Raw genomic sequence first — 13,791 nt, 5'->3', positions numbered from 1 at the left:
AAGAAACCCACCCTCTCAAAAAAAAAAAAAAAAAAAAAAAAAAAAAAAAAAAAAAAAAAAAGTAGCCTTACGGGGGACATGTTCAACTCTCCAAACATGTCAAATTCACCACCAGACTCTGGCCTATCTGGTGGAGCTAGAGGAGATGCCAAAATGAAGGAGTTACATAGATCAAGCTGGCCTTGATCCAGCCAGCCTAAATTCTACCTAAATTCTTCTGCCTGTCCTTATTATTGGCTGCCTCTAGTTCTTATCTCTGCAGAAAAAGTCAGAACTTTCCCCCTTCACCAGGAATGTGTAGTTTCTAGATGAGGGCACTCAGTCTTGTTCAACTTGCAAAGAATATTTCAGATTCATCAGGCCATAGAGGCAAAAAAGTAGAGCAGGTAATGCTGCTGCAGTACAAGTTTTATGATTTTTAAAAAGTAAAAAAACACCTGTTGCTACTATATCCAAAAATCCCTATTCTTCAGAATATGAAATATGAACAAACACCACATCAACTACACCCATATTACTGATCCAAGGCAGCTGAGCTGAACACAAAATTTGTCCTATCCAAACCCTTTTGCAGGGGGAAGGCACCTTGATGCTATTGGCTAGGTTGGTGAGTCTTGCTGTATCCTTAACAACTGGGATGAAACTACGCTGGAATTTAGATGAAATCTCATCAAAGCTTTCCTGACGAACAGTTGCACAGAACTGCAAGGTAATTTGCATTCCAGTGGTCACTTTAAAACAGGTTCTTAAATTAATGAATTAAGGATACCTTGACTTAAGATATTTGCTGCTTTCCAAGAGGCTTAATTTTAATGAAATACTGTTTTGCACCTTGTTCTAGATAAGCTACCTTTTCCATTGTCTTTAGCTTATACTGGGGAAGACCAGCACCTGAGTTACATATATCTAAAAAAAGACCGAGGTGAGCAATGACAGCAAAATCAGTCTGAGATCTTATTAATGGTTTCACAGAGTGGAGGTAGAACTAAAAATTCTGAAGAGATTAAGCATTTTGTTGAACTTCAAATTAATAAAATATTTCTTAAATGAGGTGGTACTTGCATTATAGAATAATGTACATTTAATAAAGACCTTCAACAGCATGTCATTTACTTCTAGAATTAGAGACCACTAGAAACTAGAGGGGCATATGCATATATATGTATGGAAATACATACACAATTTTGTGCATATATCCTCTTAAAGAGAACTGTATATATAATATACTGACGTATTTTAACTTTGCTAGAGGCGTGCAATTGAGACAGTTATTAGGAAGTGAAGAAACATTTGGGTTTAAGAGATGTTTAGATACCTATAAATCTTCCAAGTCCTAGTACATTTAAGTTAATTCAAAGTTGAGTTTTAACAACTGAAAGAAATGACTGACATTGACAAACTTGTGAAAAACATTTTTGTTCACACTTTTTCTTAAAAATCAGTCTTTGATGGTCCTTTGTCCTTCGTATTTTTGGAGTGAGGATTTTCTTATTATTAAGAACCTAGATTTTCAACCCCCTGTCTACAGAGTTTCCACTGAAATCAGGTCACACTTTTTAAGTAAATGGAATTTTGGAACATGAAGTACATTGTTTGCAAAGGGTTTAGTGTTATTTTAATTTGTTTTCTGATAACACTTTGAGAGCCGTGATTTTTTTTTTGCAGGTGCAGGTTTTTCAGGTTGCATAAACAACAGTAATGTTGGCAAGTTATTCTGCCTCCCACCAAAGGTGGCAGAAGCACAATGTACCTATAACATCATTAAAATCGTACTGATTCTGTCTTGCTGAAATTATTAACAGAAGCAATATTTTATTTTGCATTACAGACATCTTAAGAAACAGTGTTTATCATTTACTATTTTCAACATAAACCATTTTTAAAATACTCTCAAGGGAGAAACAATTAGTGAAAGATATTTCATAATAATTAGTATCTTTCCAAGGCCAGACTACTATCCATAATGAAGAGGCCATTCACAATTTATGTAACCTTGATGAAACAGAATGAAACAGATATACCTCAGATTCAGGCATATTTTCTGCTGCTTTTTAGCTATTACCATTTAAAGAAAACATTTCAAAAGATCATTCCATAGCAAGGAAATTAGTGTTCATGCATATCACTGGCAAATTGTACTTGTCTTATTTATGTACATCCTAATGTGGCTGATTTTGTCCTCATTTTATGTCAGGCTCACCCTGATAGAAAAGAATTGTAACCAAAACCTGTTCTGGTGAAGAGCTAAAGAAAGCAGAATTTGTGAATTTTCTAGCAGAAGGCTTAGGCCTGAGTAGCCATATGCCACATAATATTACTGCCCACACTATCATTTTAAATTGTCTGATTTTCTCGTAGTGGAGTCTCTGAGGTTTTAAGGGCTCTACAAACTAACTAAAAGTGACACCACTCCTGTATTTGCTATTATGCTGAGTATTGTTAGGTAAATAACTAGTTGGTTAACCTTCAAAAAGGTGCTTCATTATGGCATAAGTCTGGACTGTAATTGTTAATAAAACCTGCTCCTAGAAATTACGTAGAAAAGCTTTTGGCTCCACCAACAAAATATCCCTCAGAAGAGATTGATATCCACAGGTTTACCCATTCTGACTCTTTCCTTTGGCCCTCGGCATATGGAACTTCTTCCACAGTTGACATTGTCAATGCACAGACAGTTGGACATATATCACTTCAGATTTCTTGCCTTTCAGCAGTATTACCTCAGTTTGGTAGAGGACACCTCATGCTGGTCTAATTCCAGGAATAATTTCAAATAGACATCTCAGCCATTCTCATCAGGAAGATAGGACTCTAGCCATGCTCTGAAACATACAATTATTAAGAACATTAGAAAAATGTTTGCTATGAAGCATACTCATTATTTTAATTTGAAATCAAACTTTAAATGACAAAACCTCCCTTCTTTGATTCTATGTGCAATACACTGATGCAGATGAGTGCACCTCTACCAAAAGATGAATCACTAATTTTACAGGTAGCATGACACACAAAAAACTTACACAATAATGTTTCAGATATTTGGCTTTTTGAGATTCCTATCTTAATAAATTCATTTGTATTAGAGTAAAAGGACAAATGAAATAGAAATATGCAGTCCTTAAGAAAATGAAAAGCTCTTGAAACTCCCCTAGTTTTAACCCTAGTTCTGATAATATCTTGTACTTCACCTATAAATAAACTCTACCTCTGTGTATACCTCTATTGCTGTGAAAAGGGAATAAAAGTGTAACTTACTGTTTGCCAAGGAGACTCTGAGGATTTTTACTCAAAGCAGATATACTCTTTTAAGGCATTGCATGATAGGTATTGCTACTAGTGGAGGTTCATGCAATAAATCTCTTTTAGGATAATATTTGCTAGACAAAAATATCAGCTTAGGGCATGAGCAATACATAAGATAGTTTTGCGGGAGTGAGAAGCATCTGTTTAACTTAGTGGTTTTTTGGGTTTTTTAGTACATAGCTTGGTACCATTTTACCACCTGAAGTTCCAAACTATTTGTATCTTTACCAAAAAGACTGAATAAACTCTTTTACAAGTGCACAGATACTAACAATCTGGACTGCACTGAAGCTGTCCCATTTTGCCTCAAATCCAGCTTGAGCTTGGCTTTCCTTGTCATTTCCATGGCCCAGATGATAGGTTGCAGACTGTTTCAGACCGATATCTGTCTCACTACTTCCTCACAATAAAGCATCACATATGGCTTGATGGCTGACTTGCATCTTCTGCTAGCCATGACAGAGCAGATCATGCCACTGGCACAATATTTAGGTACTTTTCTTAGTGAGAGTTAAGCTAAAGATCTACATAAGACTTATCTGTCTTTAGCACTAGGCCAAATATATCAGCAATTTTGCAAGCAGCCCCAGCAGAACTGGGAAAAATAGAGACTTTGATTCAGGAGCATAGGAACACAACTTCCAGCAGCAAGTCCATCTGATGGCACCAACACTCCTTTCTAAATTCAGCTGCGTGCATCCCACACACATAAAGCAGAATTGCTTTTGGAGTATGTCAAGACATACTCCAAAGCACCTCAGGTAGAAAAAAGAAGGAAGCAGGCTACTGAAATGTTAGCTGCATGCTGTGGCCGAGTGTTGAGCATTGGAAAGCATAATACAGAGATGCAAATATACAAGGAAATTTGGAGTTAAGAAATATTATTTTTAGAGTGTGCATTAACCTGAGTGATGTGAGAGAGCACATATTTTCCAGCATTCATTAAGTAAAATTATCAGAACATTAATATTACATATGAATATTGCCTTAACATACAAATTCCGCGCTTTGCGTGTCTTGGTAAAAATACACTTCTGATAGAAGGAGTGCTGAATTATTTTATGCCTGTGGTTAGCACAATTGCCATTCTGAAGTTGTAACAAAGTTCAGACTGCCTAAAGAAAAGAGAGATGGAAAGACATAATTTATAACTTCAAGGCAGTGCCATTCAAAAACTCAAGATAGTCAATGAAGCTATGTAAAATACCTTTTTTCAAGTTTCAAAGATAAGTAAACATACTATAGCCAAGGACATCCACTATCTATATCCTCCAGATACTGTCATTCTGTGAAGTGAATTCATTTTGCATTTTAAAAGTATGTAATGACATAAAATACAGCAGCACATTTTTGTAGAAAACATTTCTCAGAAGTTCTTTGCTAATCATGTTAGAAACATACTAGTTGCTGGCTTTTTTCCTTTTTCCCTTAAAAAGTGAATCACATCCAAAGGCTGCATTACATAGTTAGGAGCTGCTAATCCTTCACCCTATTAATTTGCCTTTATATTAAATTAGAGGTTCTTACCCATTAGCTGTCTTTCAGGTTGTGTCAGGCTGCAATGCGAGATGTGTTTGCAGAACAGTCTTAAGAATAATGTATTGTATATCCCTGATGTAGCTGTTTCATAAGGTCACCTCCCCCATTTGAGTTCATTGGTATGACTAACGCATGTGGAGTTAAGCATGTGCATTCGGTTCTGAGCCAGCAAACATTAGCACAGTGGCAGGGAAGTGAATCTGTGCAGAACCCCCCGGATTCAGTATGAGAACACAGAAGCCTGCCACTGTTGGAAACAAGGTGTTTCCAGGACAGAGACCTTTGAAAGAAATTAAAACGCAAAGCAGTTCAACTCTGCTTTCATAGTAACCCATTAAACAAACTCATAAAAAACCTGTTCACTCCATTTTACTTCATTTCCTAGTAATGTCATTTCAAATAGTATCAAAAGACTTTATGCTGGAAAAAAAAAGGACCATTCAACAGTTATCTCAACTAACTCACTTGTTGAAAAAAAGAAATACAGGTTAAATCACTAATGCAGTATTCTTTTACTTTGTTGTGTTTATCCTTAAATAATTTCTACCAGTCTGTCATTCTACAAAGAGCACTTTCTGACTGCAGTCCTCACAAACCTGCTCCAGTATCCTACTACTGAAAATAAGTTACTATCTCATTGGAGTATAGCCTGAGATACAATAGGGTTACACTTGAGTAACGGCTGTCTATAGTGAAGCACATTTTCTATGTGAATAGAAGACCTTCTACGAGGAATTTAACAAGCAAGATCTCAATGCTAAAATATCTACATTTAATATTATGCATGTGGGCCATCTAAAGACCCTATAGGGGATTCTTGCATGCATAAACATTTGCAAAACAGACAGTGACATATTTTTGATGGACAAGAAGGAACAGAATTGAATTTTGTTTCAAAGTTATTGCTGTTCTGGGTTTCTTCCTTTTATTTTTTTTTTACTAATTCACAAGATCCTATTCCTAGTCTTTAGTCTGATGAATTATGCCATACAGCTAAGACAACAGGGATAATTTTGGTTCATTCTCTCTGCCAAAAACAAAAAGGTGGGGTGATGGAGGTGGCAGGGGGAGAGAAAGAGAGAGAAGAAAATTGGGTCCATTCAGTAGATCAACAGATATATAAGGTTAAGAAGTGTCAAATCTACCCTTTTTATAACTTTTAATACCCTGTTTATATACAGAAGTGTAATGTTTATATGTATACATGTTCATATAGATATGCACATTAATTTGGTATATGCTAGGTTGCAAAACACTATAATTTCTCTCTCATGTAAAGGAGACACACAAAAAGACTTATTTCACTTACTGACAGCATTTAAGGGATTGCTAACTTTTTATAATATGCATATGTGATTCTCCTGCTATGAACCGAGTGAAGAAAATTAAGTTTCTAAAGATTTTTCCATCGAGTATGAAAATAAATTTCTTGAAAAGTTAAATTCTTGTTACAACTTCAAAATTCTGAAAACACAGTGTGGTCAAGTCAGCATTTTCCCACAGATTGATGGGCTTTATAAACTAAGTGTTTATAAAACTCCTTGACTAAATAGGAGAACAATTTTTAGAACTTGATTAAGGTTTCACAAAAAGGCTTTCTTTCATTAACAATTTTAGCTGCAAGTGCCACATTATAGATCCCAGCAAGACAGAAATTATAAATAAGCTAGAGCTGCAACTATTGGAAATTCTACCTTGTAATTTTTAAGACTGATTAATAAATAAATAAATGTCATATTTTCCAGTCCAAAGGAAACAACTTTCCCATTTCAGCGGAGACACTAAAAGTGCCCTTTCCGGGCTGCTTAACAATGGTCTCTCCATTACCAGCAGGTTCAGGAGAGAGTTACATGACTCATATTTCCATCCCCCGGGCAAAGGCCTCTTCAGCATCCTTGTGTATGTCAGCACACTGCTGCAGCTGACGCTGAGCCTCCTTCAGAGCTTGTTCTTGCTCTAACAGCAGCCTCAAGCCCTCGCTGAGTACCCCTTCTCCTGCTCACATCTCTACCACCCTGCAACAGCCCAGCTCCCAGTAAGCCCTGTTACCCAGGAGACCACACATCTTCTTCCATCACTGCTGCTCAAAACAGTCCCCCTTGCACTCCATGGCTTGGTGCATCCTTGGTTTGCTCTCCTTTTGTGCAGAAGTACCACCCACCTCCCTTCACAAGCTTAGCAATGATACCACCCCTCCTTCTCCCCAGATGTGATGCCAGGCGCTCTCCTGAGCTCACCATTTCCAGGTGATGCTCACAGGTGTTAGTGATGCAGCAATTATTTCACCACCACTATCATAGTGTGCTGTCAGCAGCATCTGTGTGATGAAATGGCTTCCTGGCCCAGAAGTAGTAGACTTTTGCAAGCAAAACAACCCCTTCCAGCAATTTCATTGAGTTATCAATGCTGACTATCATTTTAAATATTTTTGTTCTTCCTCCCAGATTCTGTGTCAAAACACTTTTTCGTCCCAACTTTCCAAAATGTTTTTTCAAGATGGCGCTGCAAATACTCTTGCAAGTAATCCCCTCAAGCAGCTGTGCCATTTTCTGCAGCTGCACTTGCCTGCTTACTCTGAAAACAGAAGAAAAAAGTCTCAACTCCTAGTAAGATGACTGATCTGACTTTATTTTTTGCTATAATTTCTACAGTAATATAAACAACAAAATTACATGAAGCATAGATAATTACTACAAGGAAAAAAACAAGCATTAATATATTAATACTTGAAAATCTGTTTTCTACAAGCTCCGTGTTTTTCCATTTATTTCAGCAGCAAGAATAAGTGCTTATCATTTCTGGAAAAATGGAAAACATTGGACAAAAAATCTGAAGTAAGGTTTTCCATGCAATTTGGCAGGGTGAAAAAAAATCCCAAACCCAAGCTCTGCTATCTTTGGTTTCCCACAGAATGTCATTAAATCCCAGGCTTGAGAAGTACTGTATCTTTTCTGTGTAGAGTGAAAGATACCAATATTCTCATCAGTAGTGTGTTTGCTACTGCATGACATCAGTAACACAATACTGCAAAGTTGCAAATAACAGTAAAACAAAAAGCTCTATGGGAAAAGTTTATAATATACTCAGATGATCCTGTAAAAGCACAGATTGTACCAAGGAAACCAGAATAAAATGTTGTAAGCATTAGGCTGGGAAAAGTGCTGTTCAGTGATACAAGGATGTGTACTTCTCTGCAGTCAAGCAGAGTGCTCATATTTCACAAACTAAGTAAAGCTGGGCCACGTCAGTGACTAAGATAAGAGATAGGTGGTACCAGTAGCAGTTTTTATGCATCAGTAGTTGGCATAGTTCTGCATAAGTGGGCATTAAATTAGACATTCAAATAAGCAGTCAGTTGCACAACTTTGCCAGAAATTGTTCAGAACAAATGTCTTTGTTCAGAACAAAATCCAAGTCCTAGCACCTACTTGGTTAAAAAACTCCAAACATAATAATGAATTGTATGAAAGTCACCATCACGTAAGAATACACATAATACTCAGAGTTTTTCCTATTCATCTGGTACTTCATGAATTCTAAGCTTAAAATTCAAATTTTAATTTCATGGGAATACATTTTAAGTCAAATTTTCCCAGCAGAGGGTCTACTGCAAATGTAGGCACGAACTTTGCAATTGTTCACAGGATTCCTCAGCTGACAAATCAGCCCCTATTCTGATCTGTTCTCTGGACTCAAACAAAAAAACAATCAATGTTTAATCCGAAAAAGTGAAAGACTGGCTCTTTCTGAGGTGGAATGTGACAGTCTGGAGCAGAGCAGATTTTCAGTGTTAAACAATGAAATCCTGTGTGAAGGGTCTGAATTCTGGATAGACCCAATCCCACAAGAAAGCAGTGATTGGATGTAGCTGAGTAGTAGGATCAGTGGGTGAAGAAACACAACCAAGAATGCGTATCAAGAAAATCAGAATATATGATTGTTATCTGGCAGTTGGTAGATGTGACTGTAAGTGTGCATAAGGGATTTTCTCTCTTTGTGGCTATGATTCTCACTTTGCAAATCAATAGTGTCAATAAATGAAGGAATAAAATTTCACTTTCTCAATTAAGATTTTGTAGAAATACATTAAGAAAGCTAAGAATGACAGCAAGAGAGTTTCTCTATTCCATACAGAAGGATATCATTGCACCTAAAACTGAGTTCATAGGGGAAAGATTTAACATAAATTTTCTGTAGCTCAAACAAAAGAGAAAGATAAGTAATAAAGACATGAAGTTGCACAATTTTACCAAGCTCACTTTCAAGTAATCATAATTTTGTTGGGGACCGATTTATTAGTGAGCAAATTTGGCAAAAATGTCAAATCAAAAGATTTTTAAAATAATTAAATATTTTAAAGGACACTTTGGTTTCATTTCAAATAAAAAACAGAATTGTATATTTTTTTCACATTTATTTCATAGTCTAAGGGCACAGGAGAATTCTGGTGTACAAATAACAACTGTAGAATAAATAAGAACAGAAGACTCCTCTAAGAACACAGGACTTCTCTGCCAAACTCTTAAGTGATGATAATTTAAAGATGGTGCTCACATGTTAGGTGAGCCATAAGGATGCGTGGGCTTCTGTCCACAGAAATACAGGATAGGCCTGAGGCAAATAGCAGAAGAAAATTTAGATATCAGCGAAACAATTAAATGTCTTCTTGTTCCCAAAGGAGTAGCAGAAGATAATAAAAGACAGCAACAGATCTAGGCTAAAACTAACAAAAGATGGTCTTCCCAGATTAGTTTCCATGCAAGATCAGAAAGAACATGGGAAAGATGTGGGCTATTTTTTGTCTTGTAAATCAAATTGAAATGGTTCTTTACTGAATTTCACTGTCATTCAACACAGGACAACTCAACGTACCATTAATAGTTTTTCTGCCTTACCTTCCACAAATAATCCTTTACAGCACATGTGGCTACATTCAGATTCAATATGCACATCAGCCTAGGAACTCTGAGGATGCTTTCAACAGACCTATAGATACACACTTATCAAACAAACAGCTTTGACAGAGCTTAAAGAAGGCATCCAAAACACTTGAGCAAATGACTGTTAATTTGAAGATTTAGTTCAAAGCCTTTCCCACACTGATTGAAAATACTTCTGTGATTTCAGCATCCTAAATAACTTCTTGCACATATTTTTACAACTCAGAAGGATTTGCAAATACAGGGGAATACTGCTTCTCCCACTCAAAATAAATTTTGTGTTCTGCCCAAAAATTAAGTCTTCCTCTAATTTGTTTCTATTTCTTAATTTACTTGAAGCCCAGGGTACGTTTGATATTGAAGTATGAAGCCTATAGAAAACTGCAGAATTTTTTCTCTATTGGAATTTCAGGATCAAAGTACTACCACTATTACTGTTTTACTACTAAGAATGCATAATTTCTCTTTGCCTTTGTACCTTTGTTAGGCATTAAAATTCCTTGAAACATTTAATTTTTTAAGCATTAAATTTTTGACATTAAAAATTGTAACTTTTTAAGCATTTTTAACCTTCTTAAACTTTTTTAAACTTTTCTTTTATTTTTCTTAGGCATTGTACTTCCAAAGCAAACACCTTTTTTTCCCAGAGAAGTTTACTTTTACTACAATCTCATCACAAGTTTGAAAACAGAATCAAATGAGAGCAGTGATGCAAACATCATGGCAAGAAGTAAATAACCTCTGTTATTTAGCAAAAGCAGCTTTGCCTTATGGTTGATTATTTCAATATTTATAACTTGCAAAATAAATATATAACAAACATTCAAAAGTATCACACACACCTTGCTTTAATTTTGATGGCAAAACCTGGAATTCAGCCAGGAGTCCTGCTAAGAAGAAGGTGGATGTTTCCTAATTCAGTTTGCTGAGGATATGAATGAAGGGGAGGAGACAAAGTGACAGAAATCAGGAGGGGAGTAGGAGGCCAGGGCACCACGGGTAACATCATTAGTAGAAAAGAGAGGGCAGAAGAAGGTCAAATGTCTAGGTCAAGTAAGGTAGGACAATGTTATCAGGAAGTCTTAATACAAAGGCAGAAGAGCATTGAATTCAACCACAAGGTGATGAATTTGAGAGACATGCAAAACTTTGCAGGGTATGCCCAGTGTGGGAGTGTGTCTTGTTTGGTTCAGTCCGGGTCTCCCCTTTGGGTTTCATATTACTGTACCATCCCAGTTTATACCCTCCTGGTTTCGTGTTCATAACCCTGCTTTCTCTATTTGTCTCCTCCCAGACCCCTGCCAATCGCTCCAGCACCCCTCCCAAGCTTCTAGAAAGTTCGGGCAGGGGCGTCGAGTGATTGGTCTTGGGGGGAGGATCCCTCCCTTCCTTTCCCAAGATAGGTTCCCTTGTGTGTCCCTCATCCCACAGACCGGTCCTTCTCCTTCCCTGATTCGATGCCATTGTCATCCCTCCCCTGTCACCACGCCCCCACAAAACCCCTGGCAGGCGCGTTCAGGGTTGCTCATTGCTGGACACCCCCGGGGGGCGAGGTCCCCTGTTCGGAGACACAATAAACCTTCCGGATTTCATCCACAATTGAGCCTGCCTCCTTCTTCCACCACCTGCCTCTATTGCCGCGGTCCTGTGGAAGGACCCACGAGCCAGACCTCTGGTCTCCCGGATTCCGGAGGCTGGTCCCCACAGCCTCCTGTGTCCAGAGCTGAGCGGGCAAAATGGGAACTGCTCCAAAAAGGACGCAGAGGCATCTTGCAGAATTGTATTTGGAGACTAAATTTTCATCACTGTACATTAGTAATGACTTCAGAATTAGTTCCCAAATGTTTGGGAATGTATCTGGAAAAATGATGCAGTCTGTTTTTCAGATTATTTTCATTAAAGAGAACACAACACAAGTATTAAATAGAAGTATCTGAATGAAATTAAGAAAAAACAAATGTAAGATGAACAAAACGAGTTCTATAATACTGGTGAAAATTTTCCCAGGGGAAGTAGTGGACTCCTGTTCTTTGCAAGACAAAATACTTTTAATCCTCCAGTGGCATATAAAAGCATTAGGTAACCTATTAGGTCTTCACCATGCTTCATATCTGTGGAAATGAAAGAGACAAAGCAATAGAGCAGCATTAAGAAATCACAAACACTATTTTAGGAAAACACCTTATTCCATCAATGTTTGTGTGACCTGTGAAAATGCAGGTAGGTAAGTCTTTGCTACCTTGACAGAAGTGGAAGTGCCAAAAATTCTAATATTGGTACTTTTGCAAATATGTGTTAATGCAGATGTCGTTCAGAACAAACTATATATCTGTCTTGAGAACTCCTAGTTTCATGAAAAAAGAAGCATGAAATTTCATGAAATAATATAGGTAACATAACAAGAAAGCAAGATAATACTGCACGCTATGCAACACAAGGATTGAATTAGAATATAAAGCACTTGCATGAAAGTACAGTCAAATGCCTGAGAATAATCCACTGCACTATCTGTGCATAGTACTGTTTTATAGAAAATTACTGTGAAGAAAAAGCCCTAATAAAACTTTATCTATTCATCTTTGTATAATTTTTTTCATCTTGAGTACTTTCTGTGCAATTTTGATGATTAGTTTCTCACAGAATACGATGAAAAAATATTTTTAAATTATTATTGTGCTAATAATATTAAAATAGTCAATCCTGTGATACAACATGAAGAAACAAATCTTGGCATAAAGTCCAGTAATTAAATTATTGTCCTGGATCTGCAGGTTTGCAACCAGAATCCTCAAGCAGAAAAGTAAAATGTGCAAAAAGGAACACTGCTATGCTGCATTTTATCACTGTCACTGTTCTGATCTATGAAAAGAAGGTTGGCTCTTCCCTCCATCTTCCAAAATTAAAACCTTGTATTATTGTAGGAGCAAAGAAGTAGTTACACAGAACCATTATCACCCTGTTCTTCAGTGTCAAGTTTTTATTTTGATAATTCTCTACCTGAGAATATTGTAAGAAAAGTCAAGTAAAACTCATTTGGTCCCATGCCTGCTCATAAAGTGACAAGGGTATGAGCGGAGAAGTGTTATGATCAATACTAAAGGCTAAAAATTGCAAACAGTGCAAGAGCCTGATTGCTGTTACAGCCAGAAACCTTCACAATGGCACACCATATGTAGTATTCATCCTACTCTGCCCTTTTGTAATGTTGCTTACACATGTATTTCAAAAAATACCACAAAGAAATTTTCAGGGGTCTTCCCTGAAAGTGGGTGCAGCTGCCTTCCCAGTGTAACACTGTTCTTTGTATGCTTCTGAAAACTGTAACTGAAAATCTGTATTTAATGGGACAAGTTTAGATTTTTTCCATAGTCACTGCATTCCATTTTCAACACCTTCTCTTACTTAGAAGTTTGCAGATAACATTTCAACACCCAACTGATTTGCTGTATTTGATTTTGCATGCATTTTTTTTTCCCCTCATTGATCATATGTTTATATACTACATAGTGCCGTAGGAGTTGGAGATACAATCACTTAAAATAGAGGTCCAGACTACGTTTGTTTCTAACACAGTGATTTTCTTATTGCTGTTATCTTCATTGAAGATATTGTTCACGATCCCAGTACAACTTTACAATAATAACCTCTATATGTTTCTGCATTCCTTTATTGTTGGAATCTGATATTTTTATTTCAAAATATAGAACTAAGTCTATAAAATGCATGTTTTTTTTTTAAATAAATGCTCAATCCCTATGCACATAGCAAAACTAAAGGCCAAAAACTGAGCCAGAGCAGTTGAAAGATGGTAAATTATATATTCTAGTGCAACATTTTTTGTCTCTCTCCATCTATGAGTGGTAGTGCTTCAGAGGAACATCTTCCCTTAGAGAAAAATTACATAGCAACCTAAAAGGTTTTTGGTTGATACTGAGGCTGACTTGGCCTTTGTGAATAAATGCATTTCAGAAACTCTTCTTGAGCCTTTTGACACTGACCAAACACTCTT

General features: G+C 36.8%; 1 protein-coding gene across 5 annotated transcripts in view; it reads right to left on the bottom strand.

The window, feature by feature from the left end:
• TMEM161B (transmembrane protein 161B) overlaps positions 1-13,791 on the bottom strand; it is a 167,023-nt gene that overhangs the window by 117,504 nt on the left and 35,728 nt on the right. For all 5 annotated transcript variants that reach the window (XM_017729547.1, XM_017729545.1, XM_017729546.1 and 2 more), the window contains one exon: positions 2,721-2,822. The gene's annotated coding sequence lies outside the window, so the exon portion shown is untranslated. The remainder of the gene's footprint in view (positions 1-2,720; positions 2,823-13,791) is intronic.

This window comes from Corvus brachyrhynchos, unplaced genomic scaffold, assembly GCF_000691975.1.
Source record: "Corvus brachyrhynchos isolate BGI_N302 unplaced genomic scaffold, ASM69197v1 scaffold213, whole genome shotgun sequence".
NCBI classification, from domain to species: Eukaryota; Metazoa; Chordata; class Aves; order Passeriformes; family Corvidae; genus Corvus; species Corvus brachyrhynchos.
This window is presented reverse-complemented; position numbering and strand designations above follow the sequence as displayed.